Source organism: Castor canadensis, chromosome 12 (assembly GCF_047511655.1).
Source record: "Castor canadensis chromosome 12, mCasCan1.hap1v2, whole genome shotgun sequence".
NCBI lineage: Eukaryota > Metazoa > Chordata > Mammalia > Rodentia > Castoridae > Castor > Castor canadensis.
The window spans coordinates 103,334,201-103,355,587 of NC_133397.1; the positions used below are offsets into that span (position 1 = coordinate 103,334,201).

The following is a 21,387-nucleotide window of genomic DNA, read 5'->3' on the forward strand; positions in this document are numbered from 1 at the left end:
ACACTATAATTCAAATAGAGAAATGTTTAATATAAATAATTTAGTTTTTCAAATTTGGGAATTTTGAAGGCATACAAGTGAGAGAAAATGTTATTTCCCAGAAGAAAGGAAATATAAGAGGCCGACATCCTTACTTGGGTTTATTTGATCCTATGTTTTTCTGCAGTTAGTGCACTGAATCCTTAAGTTCCAACTTAAATTACTAAACAACATAACTTTAATATTCTTCACAAAGAATTGAAACAAAAAGGGGAATATATATATACACACACACACAGATACACACAAACACACATACGTGCACATATATAGACCAAGCAAAGCAATTGCACATGGCAACTATAGTCCTCATTTTCTGTTATGTCCTACCAAAGTCTCCAGAAGCATCCCTATTTGCCACTGACATTTCAAGTGCCATGGGACCTGTTGAATCACATGACTCTATCTTATTCTAGGCTCTAGTAGCTTTCTGGTCACTCAATATATGGCCCAACGAATATATTACCTCCAAAATTCAGAGGCCCTCTAGAGAGTGTGCCTTTTTTTCCTGTAGGAAAGATCAGATGCAATAATTTTCCTTCACCTTCTAGGGGTTATTTCTCAAATGCCCCATTCCACTTGACACCCTATGAATTTCACTGATGTAAAATGTCTCTGATTTTTTTTTCAGTTTTATTTCCTATCATCAGACACATAAATGCCTTTCCAATAAATCTAGAGTACTTGCTACTTCTTGTTCATCAGGTCCAATCAGCATAATATCATCAATATGTTATTTGTAGAAGGGAAAGTCAGTCAAGATCCCTGCAAAGTAAATTATAACAGTGGGCTAGAGAATTGAAATGCACTGAGTAGGACTGTTGACACCTAGTATGGAAAAAATATGCCATATCAATGGCTGTGTAACAGGTACCAGTATATAAGTTAATTTGTCATAATGAATGTATAACTGCTACAACAGCTATGATTGCAGTTACCACCTAGTTATGCTTAGAACCCACTGCCATTCTATAAGGTCCATCTGTCTTCCACACAGACCAGACAGACAAATCAAATGAGGATGTAAAAGGAATAAGCACTACAGCATCTTTAAGTGTGATGGTACACTAGTTGCATAAATTCCACCAGCAATACAGTATTGCTTTTGTTTACCATTTTCCTAGGTAGAGGCAGTTCTAGTGGCTTTCACGTGGCCTTTCCCACCATAATAACCCTCATCCCACAGATAAAGGAGTGACTTTGAAGATTCTATCAGATGCTGAGTATGCATATATTCACTTATGCATTCCAGAACTCATAAAAGAAGCACAGGAGGGGTTCCAGGACCCACTGGGAAAATGTGAGCTGAAACTCTAGGTCGCCTGATCTAATAAGCCTTACTCTGACTTGTCTCCCAGAATTAGTGTCAGTTCAGAACTAGTGTCTAGCAGTCCCCAAAAGATCTGATTATTCACTTTTCTCCAAATGTGGTTACTTTGGTAAAGCCCAAAAAATCTCTCCGGGGAAATTTAGGAGATAATTGGTATAAATTTTTGGCAGTGTACTAAACTCTTTCTTCAGGGAGACCAGCCCCTTCTTCATCCAGGAGGTCTGGTAATATAAACTAGCTCAACACTGGGAATTTGTTGAGGGAACTTCAGTCTTGACTATCTGTTCTTATCACTCAGGTTTGAATTTAGTTTGTTTGATCTAGAACTTTGTGTTTATGCACTGTGATCAATTAGCTAAAGCCATAGATTTGCACAGGTCAGATTATACTGATTGCTACTTTGACTCTACTGTCCTTTAAAATGAGCACACTCATCTTGACTTTGGTGGTTGAGTAGTTCCACTTGGATACTACTCCCCTAGTATAAAATTACTCATTTCATTTAAGTAATTTAGTTGTCACAGTTTCCACTATAACAGCTGGCCTACAGAGAACAGCATTCAGAGTCCTTCAGAATGCTGGGCCTCTCCTCATAAATTTATTTCTCACAGTCATGGTGAAGAACATATCTTCTGAATCTTCACCAGGTGGGTGAGTAGTTGTGAAAACATACCTTCACCCTAACATTCCATTCTCCCTTAGCCTTTAAATCTCCTCCTCCACATCAAACTAAGGAAGGCCCAGCACTTCTCACTTACCCACTGTGCTACACGTTTTTGACCAACCAAGAAAACATAGTATTACTGCCTTTTCTAACAGCCTGAGCTGTTAGAATTTTCAGAATGATCAAACTTTGTGTTTCTTCCACCATTGTCCTGTACCCCTAATACCCATTCACACACACATTCGATGGATTTCATTTAGATAAATTAGAAAACTCAAGTAGTTCTTTTGGAGTGCAGCATACCTGTTACTAGGTTACACTTGACACCTCTTCAATTATTGCCTTAGTTGAAGTGCCACAAACATTCAGTCCTATGAGTTTTGCCCTTTCTTTATTTGGGCTACTGTGGTGTTCTTTTCACTTAAACTATTGGTGATGTTGCTGCTAAATGGCACTTCAGAGAATCATCTTGGTTCCAGACCTAGACATTTCCTTCACCATTATTTGCCATCACTCCTTCTCTGTGAAAATAAGTGGGAATGTAGCATCCTCTCTGGATGCTGTGCAGAACTCCTCTCTCTATGAATTTATATGAATGCTAGGACATATAAGTACCAATGGATATGAAATAAAGTTTACTACTCACCTAGTAAACATGCTAGGAATTTCTGAAGGAGAGCTCAGGTATCTTCTGGAGTGAATGGAGAGTGAAGCCTTGACTTTGGCTTTTATTCGTATAGGAGGTAGGGCAAGGTTGAAGGGTTACATTGGACTTTCTGCTAGAGCCAATGGAGGGAGTGCATACCCTTTCTTATTGGCATTCATGGATAGGGGACAGAAGGGAAAGGCGGTATCCAAGAGTGACAACTTTGAAGCTGTCAGCAGTCAAACATCAAAAAATTGAGTCTTCTTATTACAGTGGCAAGTAGTCATATCAAAAAATAGCAACATACTACTTTGCTTATTACTTCAGCTACTATCATAGCCCCAAATTTACCAGTAGTCTCAAATCTAGTAAAATGATACCATTGCTATGTACCCAAGAAGACCATTTCTGCCTTTGAAACTGCACTAGGAGATCCCAGAGACAAAAGTCACATGATAATTCAGTAAATAGTGAAAGGAACTATCCCATGTTCACCATTTGGCTACAGAACCAGGGTTTCTGGCTTCGGTAGAAACCATGCCATATATTTTCACTGGTTCAGAATTATATAGTAGCTCCCCCCATTCCCAGCATTGATTTTGCTTTCTGCATTTCCATTATCCACAGTCAACAATGGTCTTGGAAATGGAAAATTCCAGAAATAAACAACTCATAAACATTTATTCACTTGCCACTCTTAGTAACGTGATGACATTTTGCACTGCATGGGTTGTGCTATTCATGTTATATATACTACCTGCCCATTATTCACCTAGCAGCCATCTCAGTTATCTGATGGACTGTCGTGGTATCAGTATTCATGCTCAAGTAACCTTTATTTTACTTTGTAATGGCCCTAAGATGCAACAGTAGTCATTCTAGCAACTTGGATATTCTAAAAAGAAGCTGTAAAGTGATTTCTTTAAGTGACAAGTTCTGTAAGAAAAAGTACTTTATGACATTTTTAGGAACAGCCGCATTCACATACTTTTGTTATACTAGTTATTACAATTGTTGCACTTTATTGTTAGGTTATTGCTGCTAATCTTTACTGTGCCTCACTTATAAACTAAATTTTATCATAGGTATATATGTATAAAAAAACAAAGTTTATATAAGACTCAGGCATCTACTGGACGTCTTCAGCTTGTCCCCATGAATAAGGAGGGAATGGATGAATTGCATCCAAATGTTGCAAGGTTTTGTTTCACAGTTGGCACTTCAGCAGAGTCTTCAATTGGACATTCCAATATTCTATAAAGTTATTTGCCTGTCAAGAATAAGATATGTAGTAAAAACTGTTGGCTTCACTTAGATTTCTATGAAATGAGTTCCTAGGCCATTAAACAATGCCATGTGTGGTAATTTTATAAAAACCAAAGCATTTCACAATTTCCTGAATGCTGGTACCAACAGATGTATGCACGTCTATTTCAGTATAATAATCTCTGCCCTTCCACTGAGGGGAGTATAATCAAAATATATCAATCTTCCCCTGGCCAACTGCCACAGCAATGACTGTAACATTGTTTCTACTGTTGAAAAATTGGGCACTCAACATTGGTGGTCATCAGAGAAGCCTGGAAGGGCCACTTTATGCACATTCACATGAGACAGCATAAATCCTCACAATGTGCCCCAATCTGAGATGTTTATTCATATACCTCTTCTCCATATCCTCTTTCTAGAAACATCTCATCCTTATTTCATCTTAATCCCTAACCACCTATCCAAACCATTAGCTATTCCGTGTGAACTGTATTAATTCACATTTCTGGAAATCTTTCTTTTCAAGCAGAAGAAATAACCAAATTTACTGCTCAAAATTCTGCTCCCTGGGAGATTTAAATTTACACATTACCCTGCAAGGGTAGAACTGCAAACAATACTTTATCATTCTATTCTGTGTCATGCCAGAGTATCCCATGGAACTGGATCTGTAAATCAGTCTCTACATTTTTTCTTTGGTAAACTGGCGTCAGAGATCTTCCCATAAGGGAAGTTCCACAGGGAGTGCAATTACAGGCCTTCAAGACTGCTTTGAGCCTGGTCTTGTATATCCCTCTTCCAATAGATGATGTGCTGCTCCAGTCGTGTACATTTGTGGCCTGGCAGATTTGAGAACACATAATTCATACGAACAGCTCAAATTGCAATTTCACTTTGTATTCCATGGCCAGGCATATGGTATCTTTGGGGGTCCTGTAGCAGTCAGGAGCTATTTCTCAAAAGGAAAAGAGCTATTTGAAGAATAAGGTATGGTGTTGCCACCATAAGATTGGCACTATGATTATCCTACTGTGGCACAGAGGCATTTTTTATGGTATCCCACATGCCATAGACATACTGCAAGCTTTACCTAGTGAGTTCAGAAGGTCTGAGCCCAGAATGCAGGTAGTCCTCCACTATAATGATTTCAGCTATGATTCTTATCAGCATAGTTAGAAGTTTCTCATATTACATGAGACAGATAATATTTTAGTAGCAGGTCCATTATTTCCAGTCTACACCATGATCATTTAGCCAGTGCCAAAAATCTCTGAAGATTAAAATATTTTGATTACTGCTCATACATATCACCTCTACCCATTGAGAATCCCATCATCCCCACTGAAATCAAGAGATCCCATTTCAATGATGACATCTCCTAATGTCACTTCCAGGTGGCAGAATACAAACTTTGGTAAAGGAAATGGGATCTGGTTCCTCCTTGAGTACTTACTATGTGGGATTAAGGTAAGAGATAAAACATATCCTTTGAAGGATTCTTATTTCACTAATCTTTTGTATCTCATGCTTTATATTATGTATATTCTCAAAACTCACTTTTATTGAATTAAGTCATCACTGACTCTAGGTTTTAGTCAACCAAACAGAGATCTGTTGGAACTGCTTCCAACTGTTCAGGAAAACATCATTTCCTATAAGTGTACCTATGTGACACCCTCAAAATCATCTGCCAATATGTTCTATCTCCTTTGGTCAAGCATCTTAAGAGTCCATTTTTGTGCATATTTTTCAAGGTTTCTATGAAGAAAAAATAATAAAATCTTGAAATTTTATTTTGGTGTGAAGCTTATAATATTCTGGGCTTATGTACCCTTTGTATTATTACCCTGGGGCATTCTGGGTTTGGAACCCAATTAATTGTCTGATGGCAATGAGGTATAATGGATGAGCATCATAAAGAGAATTATGTACTGGAGCACGGATCACAGGTTCTGAGTTCAAATCCCAGTACTGCCAAAAACAAAAAAGAGAAAATTAGCATTACTTGTAAGACCGTTGCCTTGGGGAGGAGGGGGATCAACAGAACTTTCAATTTAGGGAAAGTTAGTCTCCTTACACAGACTGCCTGATGAAGATTTTGGGATTTAAGGCTCTAAGATTTGTCCAAAGTCATTAGCATTTTCCTATTCAAATTCACAGGGTCCCATTCATTTCCCACTTAATGCATGAATTAACTCATAAGAGATCTGGAGATATTTTGGATTTTTAATATACTTTGTAATTCTGTAATTCAGAGCGCTGGAGTTTGGATGCATCAAAAGACTAATGTGTCAAATTCTTGGTCTCCAGATGGTGGAGATGATTGGACCGTGAGGGCTCTCACCTAATTAATGAATTAATTCATGGATAGATGAATATTTTAATGGCATTATTAGAAAGTGTTGGGATGTAGGAGAATAAAACTGACTGTGGTCATGCCTTTGAAGTTTATTTTGCCCCTGGCCCCTTCCTGTCTCTGCTTCTGGCCAGTAGGAAGCAAACAACTTTACTCTGCTATAGCCTGCCATGTTGTTCTGTGTCACCACAGCACAGAAACAATGGGTCCAGCTGACGATGGACAAAACCTTTGAAACAATAAATATGTTATCTCTTGAAACTGGTCAAGTTAATATCAGAACAAAAAAACAATTCTGTATGTATTAATCAGATTTGGTACAGTAACAAATACCTGAAATGTAAGGTGACAGAAGGTTGGAGTGAATGTATTTTATGGGTAGGTTACAGGTTTCTGTATTGAAGACTGTGTTAGCTGTCATCCTTTTTCCCTCTTTCTCAACATTCCCAACAAATTTGTAACTAATTTCCTTGTTAAATTTCTTTAAAATCTAGAGCAGATTATTTTTATTTCTACTATACACACTAATTGCTATAGTATGTTACATCAGGAGTGGTTCTAGGAATCAGGTCCTCAAAGATGGAATTGGATAGCAAACCTGACTGAGTTTTAATGTGTTGATAACATCTTAGCCAATAGAAAATAAAATTCTGATAGTTCATGCTGTGCAATAACAAAACAGATACTTAAAATTATTGTAGTCTTTGCCTGAAATAGAATGTCTATGAAAACTCTAGACCTTTATTTTGGAAATGAAGATTACAATGTGGTTAAGAGACTGTTATTAATAATTGCAGTGTGAACTTCTGGGAAGAAAATAACAGACTCAGGCATTGTATTCCTCACACAAGGGTCATTCCATTCCTTCTGTGACCCTACAGCTTAGGAGCAGTAGCTATAGGAAATGACACATGTTAGCTCCTGCCACTTCAGGAGTCTTCTGCTGCTACTGTGAGATTCACAAGAAAATGATTCCTTCTTTCTTCCCTTTCTTCCTCTCTAACTAAAAGACAGTTCCCCGTTCCTTCTCTTATAGGCAGAATCTAAAATGGAAACGCTGTCAGGAGGGAATGTAGAAAATAAGGTTACCACAATTTACTCCCCTGATGTGGGGAGAATTGAGAAAGAAATGCTTCTGAAAATCAGTGCAAGATATCTGACACATTTTAACCTGCAAAGCGGGAAGAGGGCAGGAGTGAAAAGCAAGGACAGAAAAGAGTTCTGGGAATATCAATTTTAGGAACTAGTATGCAGGAATTCAGAATCCAGATACAGACTAAAACTCTCTGTATTACAAATTCCCATGAGGTGGTTTCAGATGGTGATATTATTCAGCTTGAAGACCAATTTATCTAGGGAGTGCACACCCTCCTGACAGCATCCTCAGGGCACCCTTGACTTCCTTGTTTCTCAGGCTATAGATGATGGGGTTCAGCATGGGGGTCACAACACAAAAAAACACAGAAACAAGGATGTCCATGTCCAAGGAGTACCCTTCTTTGGGCTTGTCCTAGTTGATGTTGGCCATCCCATAAAAGACCACCACAACAGTGAGGTGGGATGCACAGGTAGAGAAGGCCTTGCTCTTTCCCTGAGCAGAGGGAATTCTAAGTATAGCCGAGATGATGAATATGTAGGACCCTGCAGTAAACAGGCAGGGGCTCAAACCTGTGGTAGCCCTGGCCACATGGAGCACAGACTCATTGACACAGGTGTCTAAGCAAGAGAGCTTAAGGAGCAATAGAATATCACAGTAAAAGTGGTTGATCTGCTTGGGCCCACACAGAGTGAATGTGGCTGCCAGAACTGTGTGTGTCACAGAGTTCACTAACCCACACAGCCAGGACCCAGTCACCAAATAAGCACATACCTTCACACTCATGAGGACTGGGTATTGAAGGGGGCAGCAGATGGCTACATAGCGGTCATAAGCCATGGCAGCCAGCAAGACACATTCAGTGCCAGCACATGTCACTAAGAAGAAGATCTAGGAGAGACAGCACTCACAGCAGATGGCCTTCTTCTCCTGGAAGAAGTTCAGCAGCATGACTGGGATGGTGGTGGATGTGTAGCAGATGTCCAAGAAGCTCAAGTTGCTGAGGAAATAGTCCATGGGGGTGTGGGACTGACTGTGGTGGCCATTATGAGCATGTTCCCCATGACAGTCATCAGGTAAGTGACCAGGAAGACCAAGAAGAGCAAGCCCTGTAGGTTGGAGTGGTTGGAAAATCCCAAGAAGACGAATTCTGTGACAAATGTTTGATTGTTCATTTCAAATGATGTTACAGCTAGAAAAGTCTACAAAGAAACTGTAATAAGAATGTGCTAAGAACACCCTCAAATAGGTTAGCAAATCTTCAGAGAGGACAGGTCAGATAATGCTGGACATAAAGTGATTTGTGTAGTGGTAATATGTGCTGACCTGTGGGTGATCATTATTTCTCACTCAATAGAGCTAGCCACCTCAGCCCAGGGAACCCCCACAAATTTGCACAAATTTGCACCTGTAAGCTATTAACCCTTGCATTGGTGTCAGGTCATTTTCTCCCATTTCAGCAACATCTCCCTACAATGATTATCCTTTTTTGTTAGCATCTAATTTTTTTCTAAGAAATAAATTTTGATTGCAAAAAATTTAATAAGATTTACAAAGGATAATTCAGTCATCTCCAGAATTAATGTCCATGCTCCCTTTCAGTGTATTCCACTTGTAGTTTTTTCACTTTATATAAATATTAATCTCTAAAACTTTAAAATATTAGCAGCACAGTTTTTCAAATTGGAAAGGAAGAGGTTAAACCATCTCTATTTAGAGATAATAGGATCCTATGATTCTATGGAGAGAAAAATCTAAAATAATCCACCAGAAAGTTACAGGAGCTAATAAACAATTCAGCAAATTTGCACATAGGAAACAAATGGCTCTGTTTGTACACACTTTCAATGAAAATCACAAAAGAAATTTAAAAAATCACTATCAGGAACCTGTTGTTTTGGCTCACTTTATGTGGGAATAGGTGGGAAGGTATTGCTTTGAGGCAAGCATGATACCTTATCTCAAAAATTAAAGCAAAAAATAAATGGGAGCAGGGCTCAAATGGTAGAGTGTTGGTCTAGCAAGTGTGAGGTCCTGAATTCCAGTAGAACCAAAGCAAAAAAAAAAAAAGAAAAGAAGAAGAAATGACTTTCATTTATAATACATCTAAAAGAATGAAGTACTTAGAATTAATCATACTAAGCAAGTGAAAGACTTGTACACTGAAAACAAAACAATATGGCTGAAAAAATGAAAGAAACCTAAATAACCCATGTCATTTAATAGGAAGATTTAACATGGCTAATATGTCAATAATACCCAAAGTGATTTACAGATTAAACACAATTCCTGTGATATACCAGTACCTTTGTTTCACAGAAATCCAAAAGCCCATCTCCAAATTTGTTTGGAATTGAAAAGGACCTCAAATAGTGAAAATAATTTTAAAAAATGAAGTTATAACACATGTACTTCCTGATTTTGAAATTTAGTACAAAGTAACAATGATTAAAATAGTGTGGTACTAGCATAAGGACAGACATATAGGCCAATGTAATTGAATAGAGAGCCAAGAAGTATATTTACATATATGGTTAATTGATTTTCAGCAAGGATGTCAAGAGGATTTGGTGGAGGAGGGATGTTCTCTTAAAAGTGGGAAAACTGAATATCTACATAAAATGAATGAATTGGGACCCTTGTTTTAAATATAAAATTACCTGAAAATTGATCAAAGACCTAAACCTAGGAGCTAAAACTATAAAAATCTCAGTAGAAAACTCAGGTGAAAATCTTCATGTCATTGTATTTAGCACCTATTTCATGTATATGACACCAGAAGTACAAGCCACAACAACAAAAATAAATTATATTTTGTTAAATTAAAAAGTATTTTGAAAGATGCTATCAAGAAAGCAAAATGAGCCTGGTACAAGAGGCTCACACCTGTAATCCTAATCACTTGGGAGACTGAGATCAGGGGGATTTCAGTTCCAGGAAAGCCAGGGCAAATAGTTTGTGAGACCCCGATCTCAATGGTAAAATGCCTGGTATGGTGGTGAGTGCCTGTCATTCCAGCAATGGCAGGAAGCATAGAAAAAGAGGATGGAGTTACAGGCCAACCTGGGCAAAAAGTGAGAACCTATATCCAAAACAGCCAGAGCAAAAAAGGCTGAAGTGACAGACTGCCAGCCTAGCAAGTGTGAAACCCTGATTTCAAACCCGAGTACCACTGAAAAAGAAAAAAAAAAAAGCAAAATGACAAGTGTTAGAATCAAAGAAAATATTTGCAAATCAGAAATTTGATGACTAATTAATATCCACAATATATAAAGAATGGCCACAACTCAACAACAGTAATAAAAACAACCAAATTTAAGCATGGATAAAGGGCTTACTTGAATAGAGTTTCAGAGAAGATGCAGCAATAAGCACTTGAAAAGATATACAAAATCTTTAGTCATCAGGGAAATGCAAATCAAAACCACACGAGATACTACTACTTACCTCCTGGAGTGGCTAGAATAAAGAAAATGGAAACTAAGAGCTGTTGATGACAGTGTGGAGAAATTTGAACCCTCATGAACGGCTGATGAGAAAATAAAATGGCACAATTGCTATGGGAAACCAGGATATCCACAGGAATCACTTCTCTGCCCGTTTCTCAAAAAGTTATATATAAGTTATATATATTATTTTTCCTGGAAAAATAATTGACACAATAACTTTCTATTACACCTAAAATGTACTCTTTTCAATTGAAGAATCAGACATAAAATAATTTGTAGTTTAGTTTCTATTTAAAAGAAGGTCATGCAAGACATTGTGTTAGGTGAAATGAGTCAGGCATATGAAGACAAATGCCATATGTTCTCACTTATTTGTGGATGCTAAAAAGTTGATCTCAGAGAATAGAGAGTACAATGTGGATAGGAAAGCTTGGGAAGGATGTGGGGAGGAGGGATGGAGAGAAGGTTGTTAAGGGGTACAGGGATACAGTTGGAAAGGCGAAATAACTTTTAATTGTCCATAGCACAGTAGGGTGACTATGATGGACATTTAACTGAATATTTCAAATTAGCTACTAGAAAGGATTTTGAGTGCTCCTGACACTAAGAAATAATCAATATCTGTGGTGATAGGTATGACAATTTCCATGATTTGAACACTATCTATTGTACACATACATTGAAATACCACACTATAACCCATGACTATATACTTATTATGTGCTAATAAAAATTTTTAAATATTTAATCAACTACAACATTAGGTAAAATAGCCTCTGGTAATAAGTGAGCACAATAATTACCTCTCTGGATGATACTGATTGAAAAGGCATCTGAAGGAATTTTCTGAAGTAATGGAAATGTCCTATATCATGATCTGGGTAGTGATTACACAGGTGCAAATATATGTAAAAATTTATCAACTTGTACACTTTTTCCATTTGGCTAAGAATGGTGGTGCATGCTTGCAATTCAAGCACTTGGGAGACAGAAGCAGGAGGATAATGTGTTTGAGGTCAGCCTGAACTTTGTAGTGAGACCCTGTTGCAAAATACTAACAGCTGGAATGTAGCTCAGTGGTAGAGTAACTATAAGGCCCTGGTTTCCCTGACCACAGTCTTGCCTCTTCATGGATATGCAACATACTTTATTCTCCTTACAATTGCTAATGTGGCAAAAGTCAAATCCTGTAGGTGGACCCTGGACAACAGATGAAAAGCCATGCATGCATGTGTGTGCTGTGTGCAGGTTTGTTGGGGGAGGCACGTGTGAGAACACCTGTCCCAGACTGGCATCATCCCAGACAATATTGGTGACAAAATACTCAAGTAAAATACACAGTATGAGTATGTCAAGACAAAAGCAAGCAAATCAAAAGTCATATTGAACCCATGTTTACAAAAGAAAAGACCCAAGGTGAACAGTGAACTTCTTTGTGCAATGTTGCTATTAGAGGAGAGAATGCTACAGAGTTTCTGAGTTTTGCTGGCAGCCCCATCACCTACAGCTACATCCCCAGCCCTGGAGATTCCTGTTAATTGCAGAGAGCTGGCAGGTAGGTCATCCCTGGCTGGTTGTTACCAAACTCCATGACTCATTCTAAAAATCCTGGTGATATTCACTCTAAGTACAACCTAATTAGCTAGCCCAAGAAAGGGTGGCAGTGAATCAGCTGCCTTTAGAGAACAGGACTGAAATATGAAGGGCATGTCAGACCTGTCCACTGAACAAAGTGCTTACATACATACGTACATGCATACATACATACATAAAATAACTGAGTAGTCCTCCAACTGGGGCCTCAGAAAATATTCCTCCTCTTATCCTGGGGCAGCAGGAAGTCCAGATGTCTGACTACCTCGAAGCCAGGTTTTGTTCTGACAATGGACAGGGATGGCTGCAGAAAATCAATAATGAGCAGGAAACTACATTCTAGGTGAGGGAAGGTTGGAAGCAGGGGGAATCTGGAGGGAATTGGCCTGGGTTTTAGAAAATCTTCAGCATTGAGAAGCTGACAGAATTTTATAGATTCAGAAAAATGCATGAGTATCCATACACAAAATCTTTCATGTAATTCTAAAAGTCCCAAATAATTGTAAAACTCCCAAGAGTGCCTCAAAGAACATGTGCCTTATGTTAAAATCTTTCTTTGATCCAGGAGAGAAGCCTGAAAACTAAAGTCAGATCAAAATGAAATGGTCTATAGCTGAAACTGTAGGGTAAATTAAGAGTTTGGAGAAAATCTCTAAAGCAATAGTTCCTGGAAAAGGAGTCAAGTTTGAAGTACTTTAATGTCCATGGGTGTGAGGACATGGTGAGGCACAGTGTGTGTAGGTTGAGTGGCTGGCACTGGCATCTATTAAAACAGGAAATCAGTGAGGTATAGTAGGTTTGGGGAGAGAAAATAGTGGAGATTCCCAATAAGCATTTTCCACAGGAGACAGGCTAGTCCTGCTCAAGTGCAGAGTTGGGAGGCATTGTCTTATAGGTGACTATTGAATGCATGAGTTTACATGAAACCCACCAAAGAAAACAGACAGTGAGGAAAGAAGGTGAAGGTGGGACTCCTGGCATCCCTAAAGTTTATAGAGAGTATGGATAAGAGATATTGTAGAAGGAGGTGTATGAATATTCTATGCTTTCTCCAGGTTACCTGTGGGCATTGCTTAATGGGAAAGCAACATTTTACTTGGGCCAGGAATCTTTCTGTACTCTCTGAAATTTCTTATGCATGTACTATGTAATATGTGTATATTATTCTTTGTTTTCTCTATGAACTGCATAGATGGATTAAAATTCATTAAAAACCAGTGGCATGCATTTTCTCTTAACTCACGATATTGAAAAGGTAAACTCCACAATCCACTTTATAAATAAGCGTCCAGGTTTATTCATAGAAAGAAATGAAATTCTTCATGAAAGGAAGTCTGCAATAAGAAAGCAATACATGATCTTATCTAACTAAATTATAAAAGTGAATTTTTAATGTTTAAGGACTTAAAAAACTATGGTTTCTAAAATTGCATACATTACTTAATTCAAATGTCTTAAAATACAACTTGAAGTTAAACCCTGAGAAATATGTTCATAGGTCATTATATCTATATGCAGTACATTAAGAAACAGTATTTTTTCTTGGTCTGGCTGGCCAGTCTAATTTTTTGTGGGCCAGGGATAAAGTGAGGAGTGATGTCAATCCCATTTTCCATATTCCTCACACTAACCCTATTTGTATTGGGCCACCCTAGTGAGTTATCACCATCAAAATCCATCTCCACAAGCTGCACTTACTTATACACTATAGCTTGTATGGTACTCTGATGCTTTCCTCTTGGAATTTACATGATATTACATACGAATAGACAATCTGAGTCTCTAACCTTTGCTTTATGGTAATGATTTTTCTCTCCCTCTTAGGTGATAGATTTCAAATGAAAAATAGATTGAGAATTGAGTTTTCTTGGGCTGAATCTCTACATGAAAATGTATAACTCAACAGAAATCATGTTGAATTTAGTTGAAAGGGAATATGTTTTCTATAAATATTAAAATAAGTTCATTAAAATCAAATGTACAAAATAACACTGTTAACGACTTTGAAAAAAACATACTTTTTTATATATCTGAATTCAACCAGGATCTTCCAAACTAAGTAATAAACTAATAATAACTTATGCCTGTGGAATGGTTTCTTAACAAATCTTAGGTATTTATTTCCTTAAAGGAAACAAAATGGACATAAAATAAATCAAGATCATTTTGTGATGTGAACACACTTCAAGCACATAAGGAAAACAGCATATTTGTCCACGTTTGATGTCAATAATGCAAAACAATAATTTAAAATCTTAGTATGTTATTTTCATGTTGCTGGTCTACTTAAAAGACAGACACAAACACACACATTATTAATATTAGCAGTCAAGAAAGTTTTTCTAAGAGAAAGTCCAGAAGATTTTAGGTGTTTGTGGCAAATTAAATTTATTTTTGTGGAATAAGAACTATTTTTACTTTCCCCCAAGTTACTATTTGTATACTTCCATGTAATATAGGTATGTAAAACCAAATGAAATACTCAGAGGTCATCAAATAGAGTCTCTCAAAATTTAATGTGCACATAAATTCAGAATATTTCCAACAGATAAGATAGATAAAGGTCTCTTCCATTTCAAACAGCCTATGGCAATTACGATAAAATGACCTTGTTCTCACTTATTCAGTTTTGGAAATCTTCCTACAAAAATTATGATACCCAGTCAAGTTCACCTGAAAGTGAGGCACATGTCTTTCTCTGTCCTCCTGCACGTATAGTTAGCACTGTTACTATGTCCCTCATTTAGTGCATAATACATGACCTATATGTCAGGCAAACTTTGTTCATTCTTAGTGCAACTTTAAAGTGCAAGTTCTTCTATTCATCCTTTGTTTCTAGTGGGAAAACTACAGCTTCAGGGATTTATACCAGTAGTCTTTATTTTTAACTGCTGAACATTCCTCCCTTTTCATGCTAATATATGAACTATCAAGTACCTGCTCACAATTTACTTAACTTTCTTTACCCCCATGTTATTTCTTGATAATTTACTTGGCCAAATTGTCAAATTGACCTTGAATGGAAATCCTGTTATTCCTGGGTTTAATTGCCTCTTATCTACTTCTCCTTTGTTTTCATCAACTTTCCAAGTCTTGTTTAACTAATGAGTATAAGCTAAACAAATAGCATTTTATATTAAATGGAAAGAAATAAGCTCCACCACTGGAAATGTTTAAGCAAAGCTATATCTCCTACCAAGAAGACTTATTCAAGGCTCAAGTGAAGATTTTTTTGAGTGGATTCTTACAGTTTCTTTCATCCCTAAGATTTCATTGTTATTTAAAGGCTACTACACAGGAGATAACATGGTATTATTAAGACCATGAAAATGTCGTGTTTCATATTATTGGATCAGACCCAAAATTATCAATGACCTTGTTAATATTCACCCACCTTGAGGCAATCCTATTATAGAAGTCCCGCAGTATCATCCAGGATTGTTCCTAGGAGCCCCTTGGATACCAAAATCTTCAGATGTTCAAGTCCCATATATAATATGGAATATCATTTGCATATAATTTAGGCAATACTCCTATGTACTTGAACTCAAATCTAGATTACTTATAATATGTAATACAACATAGATGCCATATAAATAGTTGTTATATTGCATTATTAGGGGAATAATGACAAGAAAAATTTGTACATACTCACTATATTTTTACTTCATGGTGGGTTGAATCTACAGACATGCAAATATGGAGGATCAACTACATTTATGAACAACGTAACCTCTGAGATGGTAAATTTTCACATGACTGAAAGCCTCATTGGCCTAATGTTATTTCAGAGATAGATGATAGATGAGAGAGAGAGAAATGGTAAATAGATAGATTGATAGATAGGCAGATAGATAGATGATGGATGGAATGATTACATATTTTATTTATTTACTTTTTACATTTTAGAAAAATTATTTTGAAGCACTTATAGAACTACTGAAAGTTACAGAAATATACAGTGAGATCTTCTCATTGTATTCTTTGTTTACTTGAGACAAGATCTCACTTTGAAGCCCAGAGTGACTCCAAACAGGTGATCCTGCTGCCTCTGGATTATAGGAAGTGCTGGGATTATAGATATGTACCACCATGCCCAGTTCTCATTATATTCTTAAAATTTTTTAAATTATGTGATTTTTTATATTTAAAAATAGCACATGCTCACTGAAAATCTACCTGAATCAATTACATACCAAATACCAAATGAAAATGAAATATCTTTACTCAGCATCACTGTTCACAGCTTGGTGTGTGTTTTTCCTATACTTTGTTTATATGGGTGTATGATTGACATTGTAAAATAAGCCATTTTAACACAAATAACACTAATCCTTTCCCTTCATAGCCTTGTCCAAAAGTTCTGTGGTTTTCAATAATAATAGCTACTGTTTATTTAGGACTTCTAATGTACAAGGCACTATGTTGGGTGTTTTGAACATACAATCTTGTGTATGTACCACAACCTTACATTAGGATTAGCAAGTGAGGAAAATGATACACTATGGGTATTCCTGAAGGCTGGAATTGTATACCTTCCATCTGACTTTGAAAGACCATAATCTTCCTAGGACATTCTCCTGCAAAAAACATTCCAAGGAATAATAAAAATAAGAGAGGACAAATAAGGAAAAACCTACAATGATTTAATTTCTTAATTTAGTCAAATTGGCACCAAAAACTCCATAAACACAAAAAAGTTACTGGTAACATTAGTGAAACCAATTTCTTAGAATTACAATGATTAAAAAATGATTGAACATTTGGCTATATTACTTTTCTATCAATTGTCCCTATCCCTAAGCAACTGCAGCATCAGAGTACAATTTCTCAGGCATACATTTCCGTACATCTGCCCCTGCCTTAAACAGGACATAGGACTGGCAGTTTAAATAGTTTTGGAATTGAGAAGAGGGTGGCTCTAAAGGGTCTCATAGGCTGCTCCAGCTTATGTCCTGGACAGCATATAGAGTCAAGATTTTACAATCTGAATCCCTTTACATGAACATGTATATCAGACTAGGGAAAAATTGGCTTCCAAAGACCTCTCCATGAGGTCCTTGATCCTGTCATCATGGAGCCCCATATTCCCAGTGGCATCTGATGTCCCTGCCTACTGAAGCTGAACAGGGTGCTAAACTTGGGGCACAAAGACTACTCACTACCACCCAGACTGAAGTTAGTACTTCACTTTAGTCAGCCTCACAGAGACAGATTGAGAAAGGGCATCTCAGCTAAACTTTAGAGGATGTTTCCATTCAGTAGTTCTGTTTCAAATATGTTATGGACCTGAGCAAGATCACAGCTCATAGGTACATAAAAATAATACATTGGTCTACTAGCCTTTGAGAACTTAATGCTCTCTCTCTTCACAGCAACAGTTCCAATGGAGACCATTGGAAGTGCTGCTCATTTTCCAACTAAGAGCAGAAGCTCTGCTTCTTTCTCTCACAATCAATCAATAAATCATCTCAGATGACAAATGATGGAGAATGAAATTATTTAAGAATAACTTCAAGTCTATGAGATTGCTTTTAAAAAGTGATTGAGAGAAGAAAATAATTGACAAACTTTAGAGCTTATTACAGTAAATAATCTGTTTACAACATAGCTCCAAGGATAAGTGTGTTACAACATAAAGATGAGAACCCTTAGTGGTGTGAATTTAAAAAGTTTTCAATTTTGACTATAACACAAACTTAATGGGAATTTATTTAAATGAATTTTTGCTTACATAAAATTTTGATACCCCATATTCTCATTCTATCATAAATCAAAGAAGCATGTAACCTTATGCTTTTTCCATGAAAATTACTGCTACTGTTCTGCTTGTCAAAATTAAAGTAGGAGTGACATTTTATATTATACATAATCTACTATGAATGTGCTTTCCTCTCATATTATCTCATTTAAGGAATTCACACACCCCTCAGGAACTTAAGTAGACAACCTCTAATGTTTTTATTATTACTATTTTAGAAATTGATGCACATAAAATGATACTGAGCCTGTCATTACATAAATGTCCTGAAAAAGACAACAAAAATATGTACCATATTTTATAATATTTTTAAGAGTAGATATCCTGAACCAGGTAGTTTTTCTCATTTGTAATGATAAATAAACTACTTACCATTGACTCTTACTGAAAGTCTTGGATTTCTGGCTTTGATGTGGAGTTAGCTGCTCTGCACAAAAATGGAGAACTTGGGCTTTGGTAAAACTGTCTGTTGACTTCAAAGCATCATGATGGGGACTTGCCATTCTAGGAGCTTCTAGTGCATAATCATTGCTTCATGTTGGAGTCAAAAATGCTTTTTGATTTTCCATAATTCCCTTTGTAGTATGACTATTTATGAAGAACTGTGGAATGATCTTTTGGGATTTAATAAGTCTCTGACATTCTGGGGCTCCTTAGTATAGGAACACAGTTCAAGGGCAACAGCCTGAATAGAAACTGTACAAATTAAAGGAGCAATTAATTCTCTCTTGGGTTCATTAAAGTTAGGGCAATTATTTTTCCCAGCAGGCAATGGGGAGATCAGCATCTTATCTCTTTTGTGACAGAGTTGTCATTAGGAATCGTGGTGGCTTGAGTTTGAAAGACTGCTTTTTCTTCTTCCTCATTGGAAGGAAGGAATATGCAAGGATATGGCTTATTTCACTGGATTCTCCAAGGCATGAAGGAGTTTTCTCCACTTCTTCTGGAGGCCATGACCAAGGGCCATGGACCTAGATCATCATGCCACATGTCCTGACAGCTGGATGATTATCTGTGCCATAGTACTAACAGCATATCTGCTTTCTTAGTTATAATCCACTCCTGTTAAGGGCTGCTCTTCTATGGGTAGAACATCCTTTCTTTCCCATCAACAGCCCTAATGCCTTCAGCCCCTTGATTGCTGGTATTTCCATTGCTCATGACCTGGTTTTGACATTGCTTTTTGTGGAGTTTAAAGAAGAAAATGGCTCTCCATCAAACTGTTTCATAGGGCACAGTTGGTGAGAAACACATGGCTTTTAAAATATTATAATATTTTATTGCACAATAATTTTAATTAAAACATTAAACAATGTTAAATCTCTGAAGCTCAAAACCCCTCTTGACAACAGGGTTTTTTAATATATTGAAGTAGAAGTATAGGATTGGTTCTTACTAAATATCTTAAGGAAATATATATCAAAACAATCAGTTTAGACTACCCACTAGAATGGTGTAAAGACAGATAACAAGTGTGGATAAGAATGTGGATAAACTGGAAACTCTATTCACTGCTGGCAGTAATGTAAAATTGTGCTTCAGTTTGTAGAACAGTCTGATAGTTCTTCAAAGGATTAAGCACAGAATTACTATATGGTCCAGCAATTCCACTCCTATGTACATCCCCAAGAACAATGAAAAGATAAGTCCACCAAGAACTTGTATACAAATATTTTTAGCAACATTAATCACAATAGCTAGCAAGTTAAAATATTCTAAATGTCTACTAACTGATGAATGGAGAGATACAATGTGATACACCTGCATATGGAATATTATTTGGCATAAAACGTAATGAATTACTAATACATGCTACAACATGAGTAAAGATTGAAAACATTGTGTTAAGGAAAAGAAATCCAACAGAAATGTCAGATATTATATATTTCCATTTAGGTTAAATGTGAATAGGCAATTCTATAGCATTATAAAGTAGATTAGTAGTTGCCTAAAGTTGGAGGTTTTCAGGAAAAATAAGTAAATGCTAATGAATATGCACTTTTTTTTGGGTGGTGATGAAAATGTTCTAAAATATCAGTTCATTGAAAAGAATCCAATGCACATTAGATCACAATGTGTGAGAGACTTACCACAGGTGTGATTGTTTATCCTTGTGGTAGGAGTACCACAATTTTTGAGAGATGTTATCTAGAAAGATCACTATTTTAATTGCATTTGGAATATTCATGTTTCTTTCAAATTAAGAATTTTTTGAGATTGGGAGCATGGCTCAAGTTGTAGAGCATCTGCCTAGCAATCCTGAGTCTTTGGATTTGAACCTAAGTACCACAGAAAGAATTAAAGAAAGGGAGTGAGGAAAAGAAAGAAACAGAAAGAGAGAAAAATAAAAAAAGAAATATGGAGAAATATGGAGAGATAAGGAAAGAAATTTTTGACTTGATGTTGTGGTACAGTTCTGTTACCCCAGGACTTGGGAGGATGAAGCAGAACTCATCCTGGTCCAGTTCAAGGCCAACCTGAACTACATAGTAAGATTCTGTCTCAAAAAGCAATAAAAGCAAAAAAGAAGAGAAAAAAAACAGAGGCTCAGGACATTAGTGGCACTGGCCATGGAGCACAATTCATTAGCAGAGCTGTCTGAGCAGGAGAACTTCAGGAGTAATGAGATGTCACAGAGAAAGTAGCTGATCTGGTTGGGCCCACACAGAGTAAGTGTGACTGCCAGCACTGCGTGTGTCACAGAGTTCACCAGCTCATACAGCCAGGACCCAGTCACCAAACAAGCACAGACCTTCACACTCATGAGGACTGTGTATTGAAAAGTGGAGGAAATGGCTACATAGAGGTCAGAAACCATGGCAACCAATCAGACACATTGGTGCCAGCAAATGTCAAGTAGAAGAAAATCTGAGAAAGGCAGCATTTGTAGGACATGGTTTCCTTTGTCTAGCATGACCTGCACTATGGTGGATTAGTTGCCAATATACAAGAAGCTCAAGCTGAAGAGTGAAGTACACAGTGGAATGTGGGAGGCAAGATTGACTGTGATCGTATTCTTCTGATCCCAGAATTAGTCAGCTAAATGACCAACAAGACTAGAAAGAATAACTGTTGTAATTCAAGTTGGTTAGAAAATCCTAGGAAGATTAATCAGTGACTAATGCTTGACTTCCATTTCTTTGAATTCTTTCTCAACTTAATGGAAATTAAGAAATAAATTTAA

General features: G+C 36.9%; 1 pseudogene; it reads right to left on the reverse strand.

The window, feature by feature from the left end:
- Positions 1 to 7,422: 7,422 nt before the first annotated feature.
- LOC109680216 (olfactory receptor 5V1-like) overlaps positions 7,423 to 21,387 on the reverse strand; it is a 45,680-nt pseudogene continuing 31,715 nt past the window's right edge.